The following is a 17,464-nucleotide window of genomic DNA, read 5'->3' as shown; positions in this document are numbered from 1 at the left end:
GAGGTCTGCATTTTCAACACCAGAGGGGCACTTCCAGTTCCGTGTCATGCCCTTTGGGTTGAAGAATGCCCCTGCCACATTCCAGAGACTGGTTAACCAGGTACTGACCGGGCTGGAGGAATTCAGCGCCGCATACCTGGATGACATTGCTGTTTTCAGCTCAACGTGGGAGGAACACCTGCAACACCTCTGCGAAGTGTTGAAGGCTCTGCAAAGGGCAGGCCTCACTATCAAGGCCAGCAAGTGCCAGATAGGGCAGGGATCTGTGGTGTATTTGGGACACCAGGTGGGGAGCGGCAAGGTGGTGCCCCTACAGGCCAAGATTGATACCATTCTGGCTTGGGAGCCCCCCAAGACCCAGACAGAGGTGAAGGCCTTTTTAGGACTCACCGGGTATTACCGACGGTTTGTCAAGGGATATGGCACCATTGTCGCCCCCTTGACAGAACTCACTTCCAAGAAGTTGCCCAAAAGAGTTGACTGGACTGACGCCTGCCAAACTGCTTTTGAAACCCTGAAAACTGCTATGTGCACAGCGCCGGTCCTCAAGGCACCTGACTTTTCCAGTGAGTTCATAGTTCAGACAGACGCTTCAGAGCATGGTGTGGGAGAAGTACTCTCACAAATCACTGAGTAGGGAGGAGACCAGCCGGTAGCCTTCATTAGCAGGAGACTACTCCCCAGGGAACAGAGGTGGAGTGCAATTGAGAGAGAAGCATTTGCTGTGGTCTGGGCTCTAAAAAAGTTGAGGCCCTACCTGTTTGGGACTCACTTCCGTGTTCAGACCGACCACAGGCCCCTCAGATGGTTAATGCAGATGAGGGGTGAGAGTCCAAAGCTGTTGAGGTGGTCCATCTCCCTACAGGGAATGGACTTTACGGTGGACCACCGCCCTGGTACAGAACACGCCAACGCTGATGGTCTGTCCAGGTTTTTCCGCCTTAGTGGAGAGAACTCCCAAGAGGGTGGGTAGTTCTCCCCACATTCAGCTGGAGGGGACACGTGTTAGACCTGGCATCTTTGGCGTGGTTTCCCCCTATCTTTTTGCCTCTACCTCCTGTATTTTTGATGCTGTGCTGGATTTCGTTGTGCTGGTTTAGATGCTTTGAACACTCTGCCACTGCTGATCAGTGACAGAGTGTAAGTGCTCCCTGTGTAAATTGCTATTCTGATTGGATATACATGTTTGGCATGTTTGTATCACCATGAAGTCCCTAGTAAAGTGCACTGGGTGTGCCAGGGCTGGTGATGACAAATGCTACTAGTGGGCCTGCAGCACTGATTGTGCCACCCACAGGAGTAGCTCTAAAATGGTGTCTCAGGTCTGCCACTGCAGTGCCTATGGGCAGTTTAGAACTGCCATGTCCTCCTGGCCAGTGTCCCCACTGACCAGGCCTAACCCTTCCCTTTTTGTGCACATCAGCCACCCCTATGGAAGGCCCAAGGAACCCCCCTGGGCAGGGTGCAGTGTATGTGAAAGGTAGAGCATGTACTGGTGCAGGTAACATGTTCTGGTAGTGAATTACAGCCATTTTCGTTTTTCACTATTGTAAGGCTATCTTGCTCCATAGATTAACATGGGGGATGCTGGCTACAGTGGTTAACAGCATTTCTTCCCATAGGAACAAGATAGGACATAAGTATCTAGTATCCCTGAACTCAGAATTTAATAACACATCTTTTAGAAAAGGTTGTTTTTAAATCCTGGGTTTGAGAACAGCACTTTTAGAGAGTTGCCGTTCTCTTGTCTAACCCTTCTGTGTGCCTGGGCCTGTTTGTGTATTGACTGTCTGGTTTGTGAGTGACAGGGGCTTGGGAATTCCCCAGCAGGATGGATGAGTCAGCACTAGGCTGAATGACTGCAGTTGCAACTGGAGTGGTGGGAGGAGTTAGCACCTGGGCTGAATAGGGCTGTGCCTGCCTTCCACAATGCTGGCTCCACCCCCCTGCTGGGCGGCTGAGGACCCTGCCCCTCACTCTGAAAGGAAAGATGCAGCCAGCAAAACAAAGTGCTCAGGATCCACCCAGAACTGGTTCAGACCGGGCTCAGGGCCCACATGCACCAAGAGAACAAAGACTTTAGGGGTATAAGTACAGGACCCCTGACAACAGAAAATTAGATCATCCTGGAAATCAAGAAGGAACCTCTGCCAAGGAGAAAGCTGAAACTGAAGAAGGAAGATTGTCCTGCTGTTGCTCTGCTGGACTGACCTGTTGCTTTGCTGCCAAGGAGAGGGGAAGGACTTTGCTGCTGAGCTGTGTCCCCTGTCTTGAAGGAATCTCCAAGGGCCTGAGAAGAGCTGGCTCCCTGTTTTGAAGTCCCAGGAACAAAAGGACTTCACCCCCAGCTTCCCTGAACTCTGCTGAGAGAGTTCTGTCCCTCCTAGAGTGCTTGATCCAGGTGTGGGGCCTCTGGAGGTTGAACCTGTGCTGGGAAGCTTGAAACTAAGCTTGAGTGACTTTTGAAATTGAAAAGTGTCGCATCGGGCACTTGCGGAGCGCATCCCCGACAGTGCGAGAAGTTTCCCGCCGCTACGGAGGTCGAGATCGTCGCAGCGCCTGACGCCGCTGCCAGAGACGTCGCATCCTTCGTTTGCGGGACGCACCAGACCGGTGCGGGAGAATCGAACATCGCTGCGAGTATCGTCGCAGAGCCTGTCGTCGCTGGGTGAGACCGCCGCACCGCTTGATTGCGGACCGCATCACGTCGCTGCGAGCATCGTCGCAGAACCATCACATCGAGGAGCTGCGAGAGAGAGGATCACCGCTGGACCGCGCATCGTCGCCCCGGAGATCGTCGCAGCCCCTTCGAGATCGTCGCATCGTGCCTTTGCGAGAACAGACTTCCTACGGAAACTACGCACTGGAATCCATACAAGTGGCCTTCCTCCCCATACAGACCGGATTCGTCGCAACACGCCCGCTGCTGCAGCGGGGCTGTCGCATCGCCTCCCCAGGGTCTCAGGAGCAACGCATCGCTTGTTTTCCACCGCACCAGCTTCTGCTTTTGGAACCTTGTTGCAACTAAAAGGTACTGTGAGTAAACGTAACGCAACTGTGAACTTTTCACGCATCAGTAGAGAATTCTATCGCAACGTAGAGAATTCTATCAGAACCTAAAGAATTTTACCGCAACCTTAAGAACTCTTTTTGAAACCATATTCTTGAACTGTGTATGTTGGATTTTTGTCGTTTTGGTCTTGTGTAGTTTAGATTAAAATACCTTTATTTTTCTAAACTGTTGTGGAGTCAGTTTGTGGTGTTTTCACTGTGTTACTGTGAGTGTTGGTACAAATACTTTACGCATTGCCTCTGGTTAGCCTAGACTGCTCGTGCCAAGCTACCTAGAGGGTGAGCAGGGGTTATCTCAGAGGGTTATCTCCTTGCCCTGACTAGAAGCAAGGGTCCCTATTTGGACGGTGGTACCTACCTCTGCCAACTAGAGACCCCCAGATCTAACAACAAGTATAAGGCAACATATTTGTTTTGGTATGACTCACCTGGGAAGGCTTAGAATTTTGAGCCATTCAAAGGTTTACTAGTCTTAGTAGATGTGGAAAAGCATATAAAACGTGGGTGTATGTGTGGGACCACCCATCCTCCACCAATGTAATGGATTCCCAGCTCAGAGTAACACAAGATATTGACATGCACTGGCTTGGGTTACTCCTGATTTAAAATGCCATGTAGCCCAATGAAAATAAAGTTAACACGTCACCTGCTTGCATGGAGTAATGTTACATTACAAATGTTGAATTCTGTAATGCATTACCATGCGTTCACAAATTGTTTTTGCAGTATTCCTAGCTTTGCAAAGACTTGCAAATGTGGGACTGGCTCAAAATGCTGCACCTTCACAAGTTTGGTGTACTTTCAATATACATTTTTCACTATCCATGCTATTTTCTTTTTCCATGTGTGCTGCATAAGGGGCAACAATGATGTATAGAATAAGATTGGCCCGAGAGGTGTCCCTTCCTACACTAAAACAAACCAGCCTCTAATGCAACCACCCTTGCACTATGTTGCAACAATTGTTGTATTGGTGCATGGCACCACATAGAGCGACAGCAATAGGATGCAATAGAGATTCAGCATATTTTTTTTAAATGCAGCTTTTCTCTTGTCTCCCTGTAATCCAATGCAGTGCAGCAAGGCGGCAACGTGGGTGGCTTCATACCAAGAGTGTGAAATTTAGTTTCACTTTCTCTTTGTGAGTGTTGGTCGGTGGATGTGTGGATAATTGTTGGTGGATTTTCTGAGTAATTTGGATTATTTGGCTTGTTTGATTTGTTAGTTGTATTGCCTGTTTGTTTTATCTGTATGTAAGTGTCTAAAAGTGTTTTGTCTTCTTAAACATTTGTTGGTCTGTCTGTTTGTGGTTGTTTAGGGGTTGAGTTGTTTAGGGGGTTAAGGGGTTTATGCGTTCTTTCATATTTTAGTTAATTATATTGTTGGGAGTATGTCTGGTAAGGGGAGAGAGAGGAATTTGATGAGACGGAGGTAGAGCCCTGAATATGACTTATTGTCCACTGACTCCGTCAAATGGTTGGGGCTGGAGGGAGAGTCAGCCAGGGACATTGATCACTGAGCACAGTATCATTTGGTAATGGGACCAGAAACACTTTCTCCCCTTCTTGAGGGTGGACTGCACCCACCGCCAACCTCAACACAGGTGGGAGGATGTGTTAGTACTTAGTGCAGACCTGCTGGACCTACTGGGTGCTGACTTAGCGGGGCCTGTTGGTATGTATACTCTTTCTGACATTGACACTTTATGAAGTCTATACAAACGTTAATTTGTATTAAGACTTAAATGTTCATAACCATTGAACATGAATGCACAATTATTGCTCTTCAGTAAATTACATAGGCACTGCACTATGGTGTTGATACAAATCTATTGTTTTTGCTAGTCCTGAAGAAATACAGTCATGTTCTGACACATTTGGCATAAATATGACAGTGCTCTAATGTTTGTTGTCAAAAACTACGCACATGTCAACAAAGATGGTAGTTAATCCTGGAATTATTGCTTTTGAGTTGCCCACATTGTGAATGTCACATCACATTGTGACTTAAAATGTAGAACTCTATTAGGGCATAACAATATTTTATCATATTGACCCTGGACATATGTTGTGATGGACTATTCTGAATCCATGAAGTAGTCACAAGTAGCAATGTTACATCTTGCTGCACAACATGACCCATGAATGTAACTCTTTGAAATGCTATGAGCAACACTAGCACAGACTGTCACCTTCATTAAATGGTCCTAATGTTTATAAATGTATCTTCGTTTTACTTGTGTGGAAGAAACAAGGTCATACTAACACTTTGTATAATACAAGGTCTCTTTTTTGGTATTGTCCCTATTTGAGATAATCTAGTAATGTCCTTGATAGTACAAATGGTTTACGATTTCTGTCTAGAAGATGAAAAATACTGACCTCTATGTATGTAGTTTGTACAATGGCTAGTGAATAATGACTTTTACGTCTACACAGAGAAATTAATTGTCTACTTATTTACATTTGGTAACTTATAAAGATGGTCATCTGTATGATCATTCATGATGTTGTTCCTGAGGTAGAATTGATACTTAGACCAGCCATATATATAGAATCTTGTTTAATGTGGCTGAATCATTGGAACCATGGTAGAGTAGTCTCCATTATGCTAAAGCATCACAGCGTGATGTCATTTAATATGAAATAACACATGGCACAACTATAAATAGCCATAAACTCTTTTGTCATTTTAGAATCATATATATTTTTTGATCAATGTTGCCCACATTTGTTCTTGACCTTCAATTATTTGGCGAAGGCCTTCAGTCCTTTTTTCACGGATGAGATGGAGGAATTGAGGGATCCTAGCTGGTTGACAACATCACTGGTGCTTAGTGTTGAAGACTGTTTTTGTTCACCCCTCAGCAACATAACACCAGCAATGTCAGCTAAGGAGGCATCCATTCCATATGGCCAAGAATGGATGGCTCGTTCTGCCTCTGACAACTCTTTATTGTGGCTGAGACACCTCCATACTCCTTCAAGAGTGCCTGTTAATGTCTCCCTCCCCAATGTGATTTATTCCACCATATGCTTCTGGAACTCTACCACTCTCTGTTGAAAGTTGACTTGGGGGGCCTTCAGAGTCCTTGCTGGCGGTATGGTGAACAGGTGTATGCAAAACAGTCTAGGTTGGTTCACTTGGAGACTGAACAACATCTTCTTTGCTTACGAAGATCGGAGGAAAACTATCAATAGTGTCCATAAGTCAGTTGGAGTTGAAGACAAGTTGCTCATCATGGACAGGCTGTTGAACAGGAATTGCAATTGTATCCTCTGCAAAAGAAGTGGGATATTTTAGTGTTCTTCAGAGGATGTATTTGAGGGAGAGAATATTACACTGAATATGACAGCCATGTATTACACTTCCTCATACACAGTGATATTACAACCATATATACCAACATGTCAATATGGGCATATTGTTCTTTGGGCCACATTCACCAGTAATGTGCAATAGCTGTGGTTTCACACTCTCATTTTTGATTTTTTTTTACTATAGCATTGTTGATATGTACGTGCAACAACATACCATGTTGGAACACTGGCGTTTGCCAGTAGGTAGTTATGGCTAGGACCTATTTTCCATAGGAAATCCGCAACATTCTATTTGGAACAACTTCGGCGCCGGTTGACGAATCTTCATCAAATTGTTAAAACTGGTGGTGCGCACCGGTCCGCTCCTATCCTGAAAGTCTATGGGTGATTCGTGAAGCGGGGGCTGAGAAAAAAGGGGGGTCCCAAAACGTGTTTTCCCGATGCAATTTTCCACAGGTACCGTTCACCGCGGCTACAGCCCGAACGGCTGAACGGAATTACACCAAATTTTGCACGTTGTAGTCCTTGGTTTAGACTCATGCCTTTTTCTTATGAGGTGTAAATTTGTTCAGTACTTCCTGTGAAAATGACAATTAAAAGTACATATATATCTCTGGCCTCGGTGGATGCGCGCATCTTGCGCGGACTATAAGCGCACCGTCCCGATCACGTGCTGAATGCTGATTGGCTGTCAAGTGGTTGTCAACATTCTAAACCAGGAAGTGTTGGCAGCCATTTTGTGCCTCGGTAGAAGCGAGGATCTAGAAATTAGTAGAAAAAGTGTTCAAAATGTATAAAGGGGGCAGGTAAGAAATATGTTTACCCTCTAGACATGCTCAGCGGGTCCCACAAGGACCCCTAGGCCCCCCAAAAAATATAAATTCTTTTGAAAAAACAGAGAAATATGCGCTGGGTGCAGGGATTCTCTGTAAAAAAAAAAACGAAGCGCCTGCTCCTGTGCTTGTGAAGCAAGCTGTTTTACCATACACAATCCCCTTGAATACCAAATGAAAGGACATCACACAGATATATATTGAAAATATATATATATTTATTTACTACAAATATCCCCTATACTCTTTATGAGCACAGAAGCAAATACGTTAAAACAAAACACAGTTTAAATATACAAAAGTTGCACAATATGGATGAGCCCTAGGGGCCACCTAAACCATATACTAAAATAGTGGTATAAGGACAACCAATCTGAAAGGAAATAGGCCTAGGGCCTGGGGAATCGCTGGAGCTGTTCGGGACTAACAGTGAAGAAGTCGGGAAAGGCCCGCGGGACTCGGGTGCAGCGCTTAAAGCACACGCAGGCACCAATGCAATGTCAATGGTGCGTAAAAGTTACAAAGTTAGTGTTTTAGGAACCTTCCGACTGACCTAGAAGGACAAAACTTTAGAGCTAGGCACTAGAGGTGTGTACCAGTGTAGGAACACCGGCGTTGCTGAGTTACCTCACCCACAGAAAGCGGGTGCACAGGTGCCAAGTAGTGTTGGGTTTCGTCACGCAGGTCGATGGTGCCTGGAGATGAAGATGCTGCAGGCGGGTCGTCGAGGAGAGTTCCGGTGGATCCAAGGATGGATCTGAAGATGTGAAGACCTGAAAGCAGAGGGGACAATGTTCAAAGTCACTAGCCAGTGACTACCGTGGAACCAGGATGGAACGAGGCGATGTTGGGTGCAAACAGGTGAAGAGGTGCAGCTTGTCTCCGCAGCCACGTGGACACGAAGAGGTCAAGGACGTCCAGGAATTGATCACGAGCTGTCGCACAAAAACTCTAGCTGATGGCAGTGTCGACAACTTTATTGGAGCAAACAGGCCTTGGCTAATGCAAGCCACGCAGGAAGTGGAAAAAGCTGGTTACTCGGACCAGCAAGGTCAGAGTGGGTGCTCCTTCTCAGGGGAGCAAGGGCCAGTCTGGAGCAACCAGACCAGTGGTGTAGATTGTCGATTTCGTCGCCAAGATGGCCGCTAGCCACGTGGCAAGTGGCCGGGATGGCACGTCGAGTGGCAAAGTGCAAAAGGGCCCCACGCAGATCGTGGAGATGCTCGGGGGATGATCTTCAGTGCAAATGCTGCTCCGTGGTGGGGCATCTCAAACCCCAAAGCACAGCATCGAGGGTGCCTTGGGTGCTGCGCAGTCAGCTTCTCGGGGGTCTTTCAAGATGGCGAGTCCCACGTCTCTCGGTGCCTCCACGGGTCTCTTCTTTGCAGGGACTGTGGATCAGGCTCTGAGATGTCTGGGAGTTTGGGTCTCGTTGGGCTTTGGGCTCGGGCTCCGGCAGGAGGCGGCGGCAAAGCAGACGTTGAGTTGCTGGTTGGTGCCTGTGTTCACAGGGTGGTCACTCCTTGGCCACAAGGGAGATTCTCTTCAGTCTTCTGTGCAGCAGAATGTCGAAGTCCAGTTTTCTTCTTAGTTTCAAGTCGAGTTCAGGATGATCTGAAGTCTTGGGACACAGCTCCTACTCTTATTCTAAATCTAGGGACCGGATTACCTGCTAGGTCCCTCCTCTGGGTGGGACCAGGAAGGGGGGTGGCTACACCCCCTTTCCTTTGTCCATCTCTGCGCCAAGACTGGGAAGCCCCAGCACCGGTTTGGACTGGCTTATGCACAGGGACACCTTGTGTGCCCCAGGCATGTCTCATTCTATTCAGCTCTGTCCTACCCAATACACAAAATCCTGTCTGGGGTGGTGCTAGCACCTCCCAAGGCAGGAAACCCTTTGTCCAAGCCTCCCTCACTGGAAGGACTCCCAGCAGCAGGAGGTCAGACTTGTGTCTGTGGTGGCAGCATCCATTTTGTGATGCTGAGGCTCATGTTTAACTTTACCCGGGTGTCAGGTTATGTACATGTCGTGTCCCTCTAGAAGGGTGGAATGCTACCCCCGTTGCCAGAACTGGCGAGGGGGTAGTATTCCAATTCGTATGACACCTTACTCGACATGTTTTGATAAAGCCAAACCAAAGATAGCATTTAACCGCGAGGTTCATAATCCACTTAAGAGTATATGGTATGGCAGTATCATGGAACAGCTAAAGGACGTGGTTCCGAAAGCTGCAGACAGGCTCAGCTCATGCTAGAGCACCATCTCACATATTTCCAAGCACTCTGCCTCCAGGATTGATGAGGCCTTCCATAGGAGTGGCTGATAGGAACATATGTGTCCATTTTAAGTTAGATATAGATATACTATACCTAAGTAAGGGGTGATTACACCGACTTACCCCAGCTGAGTGATCAGCCAGTTGTGTCAAATATGGAGGCCAGGCCAGGGGTGGCATAATATATGCTGCAGCCCCTGGTAGGCCTTGGAAGCACCTATGCCCTGGATACCTGGGGTACCCTGTTACAGGGGCCAATAAGGTGAACCAGTTCCAATTTCGTAATGCACCTAATGTGCATTGGCATTAATTTAGAGAGAGAACAGCAGGCTGTGGGTCTGATTAGCAGGCCCACAGCCACATTAAGTCATAAACCAGTGAAGCAAAAAGCAAAAATTAGGGGTGACCATAGGATAGCAGACCCTACTCTCCTACACCTGGGAAGGACCAATCATGTGGTCTAAAATATTGCATTTGATGCGGGGGCAGAGAAAAAAGGGGGTTCCCAAAACGTGTTTTCCCCATGCAGTTTTCCAGAGGAACCGTTCATTGCGGCTACAACCCAAACGGTTCAACGGAATTATACCAAATTTGGCAAGGAGGTAGTCCTCGGTTCAGACTCATGCCTTTTGCTTAAATGGTGTAAATACGTTCAATAGTTTCTGAGAAAATTACAAGTAAAAGTACATATATATCTATGGGCTCGTGGATGCACGTATCTTGCGCGCACACTAAGCGCACCGTCCCGATCACGCCAAGTGTTGGCAGCCATTTTGTGCCTCGGTAGAAGCGTGTGTCTAGAAATTAGTGGAACAAGTGTTCAAAATGTATAAAGGGGGCAGGTAAGACATATTTTGACCGTCTAGACCTGCTCAGGGGGTCCCACAGGGATCCTTAGGGCCACCCAAAAAAATGTGTTTATTTTGGGAAAAAACAGAGAAATGTGCGCTGGGTGCATGGATCCGTCGTAAAAAAAATAAAAAAGAAGCGCGGGCTCCTGTGCTTGTTTAAAAATTAGCTACCTGGGATGGTCAAATCTCGGGGTCTAAAATATTACATTTGATGGTGGTCCAGAGGGCCCTGTAGCCCAGGGACCGTCATTCCTCGGTGCTACAAAATCAAAGGTCCGTCTAAGCCCCGGGGATTACCACCCTCCAGGGCTTTTTATATTTTGGGAGTGGGGCTGCGTGGTCTCCATTCTGGAGCAGTGGAAAGTCTTGGGGAACACCACCCCCCAGGAGTGGCTCGTGCTGTGTCTCGGGGTGTCTACCCCCGGGACACTGCTATTTGCTATGGCAGGGCGAGAGTGGAGGTTCTCACTGTGTCATAGCAAACTTGAGGGCATATTAACAAGTGGCATTTCGCCACATTTTTTAAAAAAAAGCCAAAAATGCGGTGAAAATTATATCGCCCTATTTACTAGGTGACGCTAAGATGCATTAATGCATGTTAGCAGTCGGTTTGCCAAGGGGTCGCCTTGTATCTCCAATGAGTTGCAGTGTAGGTGTTCTCAGTGGGAAGGTAGGTGTTTCTATGAGAATATAAAAAGGAAGAGGGAGGTATGACAACAGAGTTGTATTTACAAGGCAGCCCTGGATTTGAGGACCGGTAGGAAAACTCTTGCTAATTGCGGTTTATGTTGGATCCTAACATGTGTTCTGAAGTAGACTTAAGCATGTTTAATATGCAAGGTGGATTGATATGTTAAGTGCACAGTCTTATATTGAAAAAGTTTTCACTTGCGAACATGAATTATCGCTGTATCTCTTGCAATATTGGGGCATATTTCCAAGGACAGCATTAAAATTATAGTTGCTTTAGCGTTAGGAAAGTGTTGTTAAATTTGTTGTGGTTTCCTGGAAAGCGTAAGTGGAGTGGGCTGGACTGACGTATGCCAGTGCTGCGCGAGGCTGTGAACCATGATTCCGGAGCTATGGGCGTGGTTCCATCGTGAGCTATATTAGAAATCAACTGATTTGGGTGTCCGTGTTGTATTGCTGACGTCACCCGGGTCTTAATGCAAATGTGTCATTATATCTGTAAAGTACTACAGCACACTGGCTGATTACTCGCAGGACGGACAAAAAACTAATTTCAGATTTATATAAGATGTTGCTTGCTAGGTACGCTCATACATACAATGTGTGTAAGTTGCGTTGGGAACGGGATCTAGGCAGGACACTGAGCCATAAAGAGTGGGAGAGAATATTTTACAGAGCCCGACATTTGGGGTATCATATGGGGCTTACTGACATTCTAACTAAAATCGCTACATATTGGTACTATACACCTGAACGTGTCCACGCGATGGATCACTCCAAAGAGGTGATATGCTGGCGGGGATGCGGGCAGGTGGGTACCTTGGTCCACTTACTGTGGGAATGTGTGCACTTACAGGCATATTGGAAGCAAATACTAGATGAGATAGATAAACACTTTGAAACAGACATTCCGTGACTCCCCGCGTACATTCTCCTGGGACTCCCTCATCCCTTAACCTATCCTCTAAGGTCCCTCAGAGGCCGGTTGATTGCAATTGCATTAGGCTCTGCCATGCAAAATATACTTGCACACTGGAGGACCGAGTGTATCCCTACATTCAGTGGTTGGCTTCATCGCCTATGGTACGTGCTTCGGATGGAGAAGCTTCCACTGACCCTGGCGGGGGAAGGTTCCAAGTATAGGGAGCTTTGGCAACCCTTTCTGTCCCTACTGGCCTCGGAATTCTATGAGGTTACCTGTCCTCGCTACCTCCGGCTGCTACGCCTTTCTAACTCTGAGCATCAGGGGAAGGAATAAAGCTGCAACAGTGTGCGTGGTGGTAGTGGACTTGGAACACAGGTGTGGTGTTAGGGTAGGGTTGGGGGGGGGGTGGTTTTTGTGTTTCTTCTCTATGTTCTTTGGTTCTGTCGAAATTATGATATCAGCACAGATTATTTAGCCGCAGTCCAATTCTCACTGATACGATTTGCTTTGTGGATCTATGTCTCCTTTTTGTCATTGTACGATAGCAATGATGTGATGTCAGCGACTAATGCTACTGATTCATGTATGTGCTACATTTTCTCAATAAAAATATTTAATACTAAAGTACTACAGCATGGCCAATATAGAAGGTACGGGGTATCACTGACCCTATATTCATCCATAGTTTCACACATAAAAGATGGTGGATATGACGTATTTCTGCGAATATGAATGTTTGTTGTGCATTCAGTGGAGTGTTGTGGCTGTAGTAATGCAGGGCTATGAAAGCTTTAGGATGCAGTTTTTGGCACATGAAGGGCAGCTAATACATATACGTATGTGGTCATTCAGGTACACTGTCGAACTTGGTGCTGGAAATCAGTGTTCGAGCCTGTGAGTCGCGTCCACATCCCGTTATTGAAGAGAAATGACGAAATCTACGCCTGCCTGAAAATGTACTGTAAATACGGTGCTCATGTAAATTGCTGATATAGTTTTAGGTCGACTTCGCGCTATATAAATATGCACACACTCCCTTTTTTCTCCGCAAACACTATTTTCTATTCAAATCTTTTTGAAAGTGTGGCCCCAAATTCTTATTAATATAAGAGGGCATGCATGATTTACTTTCAGATAAAGTCCAATAGCAGTGCTACTACAAACACTCCCTCACTACTTCATCTTTCTTTTTTGGTGTTTGTACATTTCTTTTCAATTACTCTTTATGAAAACATTGTGACTGTTAAAAAAGATTATTTTATTTTTTGTTAATTGACATTAATATTTTTTTCCATGTTTACAGCATTCACCGATCACCCTCCACTTCTTCATGAGTGAAAATATGTCACAGTACTACACAATATACATACTGATAAACCCATTTTCACTCTAGAAGAAAAAGAAAATTACTTTAGTTTTTTTTGTTTTGTACATATTTCAAAGCTTCTTTTTTCTGTGTCTTTGTAGTATTTTCAATTCACGACAATAATACATGAACTGTTGTTACGTCATTTTTTTTCTGAAGTACAATTATACTTTTACACACTACATTTAGAAATCATATGAAGATACTAGCATAAAAAAAATATATAAAGCATAAACTTATACAATTAATTTACCTCTCTTTAAAATTCTTTCCTCCTTCCGTCGACATACATCCAACTCCTCTGGAGGCAGCATAATGTTTTATATATTACTATATATACATTAACTTTATGTTCCCTCTGAGGAAATGGACGATAGACTGAAGATGAATCAGACGATCGTAAATTTTATCTTGCTTGTAGTTTGGTCACCCGTAATTAAATCACAGAAACTAAAGTAATCATCCTACGGGTGTGGTTTATAAACGTTTTGGTTATTGAAGTCACTATGGAACCAATTTAGTGCCCCTCCCATTTTTTTGTCACGTTTTTCAGTGGACACGTGCTCACATTTCCACTGTGTAACTTGCGCACGTGTTTTGTAAAAGTGAAACTTGTTATAGTTTTGTTTTATATCCTCATACGTATTCGCTCTTTCTTTTTCTTTTAATTCTTTCTCTCTTTTATTATACGAGTATTAAAATAAATACCTTTGTATTTATTTTTTAAAACAAGTATATTTATTGGTTACTGTGTACATTTTCTGTCCACAATTTTAATACATTTCCCCATTCAAAACCCCTATTATCCTTATTTTTTTAAAAAGGGTGCTATTCGTTTTTTTTATTTATTTGAGTATTAAAATAAATACATTATTGTTGATGTGCGAGTTCCTTCCCTTATACACAGTTGATTGCCACTTCTCTGAACATCTGGAGGTACCTGGCTTGGCTAGTTGGCCCCCAGGGACCCACAGGATTGAGGAGGAATTAATTCTCTAACTTAAAACGTGCCACAAGGCGTGTTTGCAGACATGTCACCTCAGGCCACGTCACCTTCCTTCACCACTGTACCCAGTTGCAGGTTTTAAGTTGGGGAATTAATTATCTTTCAATACTGAGGGTCCCTGAGGGCCAAAGAGCCCAACAGGTATCTCCAGTATGCGCCAGGGAGCTGCGTTGCAGACAGGTATTCAAAGGCCACGCCCCTTTTTATACCTCTCTGCAACACAGCTCTGTGGCGCTTATTGGAGGTACCAAGTGGGCTAGTTTGACCCTAGGGACCCACTGAAATCAGCCGAACTACGAATTCCGATTTACTCACCTATTATCACGAGATACCTCAGTGCTGCTCTTTGAGCCCAGTACTGTTCCTGAAAAGTAATTCTAACCATACTTACCAATAACTTGAATTTCCTTCCATAGGCTAACATTGACTGGTTTCACTTGGAAATTCTTTTAAGTGTGGAGTTTTTTAAATTTAAAATATTCACCTAAAAGCATTCGAACAATGAATTCTAATTTACTCACCTGTTATCAGGAGAGAACCCAGTGCTACATCCTTTAGCCCAGCACTGACCCTGAAAAGTAATTCTAAGCGTACTTACCAGTAACTTGTAATTCTTTCCATAGGAATCCATTGTCTGGTTTTCACAAGAAAAGTTTCTAAGCGTCGATTTTCACAAACTACAAATATTCCTTAAAAATCGCCTGTATAACTTAAACACATTCTTTAACTGTTTACAGGAGATGCACCAGTGATAGATCCAGGATCCACCACTGAGTAAGAAAAAGTAAAAATAACACTACATACTTGCTAAGTGAATTTCCTCCCACAGGATAACATTGGTGATTCTATGTGACACAGTTTCTAAGTATCAACTTTTAAAATACAATACTATTCCTTAAAAATTACTACTGTAACCAAAACGATTTTACTCAACTGTTTACAGGAGATTCCCAGGACTGAATCTAGGATCCAGTCCTGTGGTTACAAAAGTATTCCATAAAGTAACGAATTGCATTTAACTAGAAATTCCCATTGAGCTCAATGTTGCATTGTGTTTGAAATTGTGTTGCCCATTGCAACAACTGTAACTACTATACTTAAAAGTCTATTGCCTATTTGCAAAGTATTTAAACCAAAGTAATTCATTCTGAGAAAGTATATTTTGTAATGTAATGTATAATGTAATTATAATGTAATTTAAAAAATAAAATATCTAAAAATAAATAGTTTAAAAAAGTGTAGTAAATCAGTATAGAAAAAATATAACAATTAATACATTTAAAAATTGTCATTTACAAAACCTTTGAAATTCACTAAAACAAACATAGGTTTCAGACATGTTATAGTTAGGAATTAGCATTTAAAAAACCCTGGAAATTCACTGAAAAAACCATAGGTTTTAGGGGTGTTATAGTTATCTGCACATTTCACTCGTACAAAACCATTGAAATTCCTCTGTTATAGTTATTTCTGCTAACTATAACTGGCGCGCCCGCAATCCACTGCAGGTAATGTCACATATTACATAATTCATGACATGGTCAGTGACATCACTGATGACATCACTGATGACATCACTGATGACATCATCCACGTGACAATGAGATACACCTCATCATACACTAGTATAACCTTTCATCACTCACTGTAACATTAAGAGAACCATATTTGAATCCATTGACACAGCAATACCAGTTTCTAAAAACCCTCTCAGTGATTCCTAGATCTACACACACACCTAATCAATTACATATAGATGTACTCATACATGCTAACAAAGATCAATAGAACACTATCAAATATACTTATACACCTTTATTGACAGAGCACACCAGCACACATCCTATTCACTTATGCAGTCATCCTACTCACTTTTGCAAACAATGTATCATATTTACATTTACTCAGCTACACACTTATACAAATAGCACTTCGTTTATTCATATAGATAGTAACTCATACTTGGGGGGACATTAGGATGACGGGCGGACTTTGTCCGCCCACCACCCTATCGGACAACGGGACCGCCCACCATAAGGGCGGGGGTCCGGTGGGGGGAATAAGAATGCGCACGCCACAATGTAAAAAATGCACATTGTGCTTTTCAATGCAAAACATGACAGGCACCGCGCGGTGCCTGTCATGTTGTGCATTGAAATGCAGGGGGGTACCATAGGTACCCCCCATGTGCACCCCCACCTCGCCTTCACCATGGGGGCCCGCAGGGCCCCCCAAAGTAAAGACCGCCTGCATTTCTCCCAAAGCCCATCCTAATATGGATGGCAGTGTCTGATAGACACCACCACCATAGAAACCCTTTTCCGCCCCGGGCCCAAGTCGACCGGGGTGGAAAAGCGGCGGACGGTGTTTCCGTCCGCCGGGGTCCCCCCCGCCACAGTCGGGGGGGATCACCACCGCCCGCATGGCGGTGGCGATCCGCCCGACATCCTAATGGGCCCCTTAGTGTGTTATGAAATCACTAGTACAGGTATACAGTTATCTATTCAGTCACTCATGCAATCAATGAGTCTTATGTATACTTATTTTTATACTACTGTCACATACACTGCCTTTTATTTTTCTAGTTTGTTGGACATGTACCATTGAGAGATATATTTGCTCATCATCACACCAGATATTCACTCACCCAAACAACTGTTTCGACATGCAGTCTTAACCTCATATACCTACTGAATCAACAATTCACACATGTTTGGGCAGTCACACACACCCCGCTGAACCACACACACATTCACTCTCCCATACAAATACTAAGTTAACTAATCAATAACTGATATAGACTTTCACATAGCTAGTAACCAACTGGTGCAGCAGTTTACACAACAACTGACAAAGTGATACAGATATTCACACAGTTTAGTCACTATATTTAGTGAGACACTATAATTTAGTCAAGTAAACAGTCAATTACAATGCTACTAAATCCTCCATCCAGATATTTATATTTATATATCCACTCATTCTTCAATGCAGATTGCTATATTAATAATCCATATTTAAATAACAAACCAAACCACTTTTACTGGATGATGTTATCAGTGATGTCATTTGAGATGTCATCAGTGATGTCATCAGTGATGTCACTGACCATGTCATGAATGATG

Source organism: Lissotriton helveticus, chromosome 9 (assembly GCF_964261635.1).
Source record: "Lissotriton helveticus chromosome 9, aLisHel1.1, whole genome shotgun sequence".
NCBI lineage: Eukaryota > Metazoa > Chordata > Amphibia > Caudata > Salamandridae > Lissotriton > Lissotriton helveticus.
Note: the sequence above shows the minus strand (reverse complement) of the source record.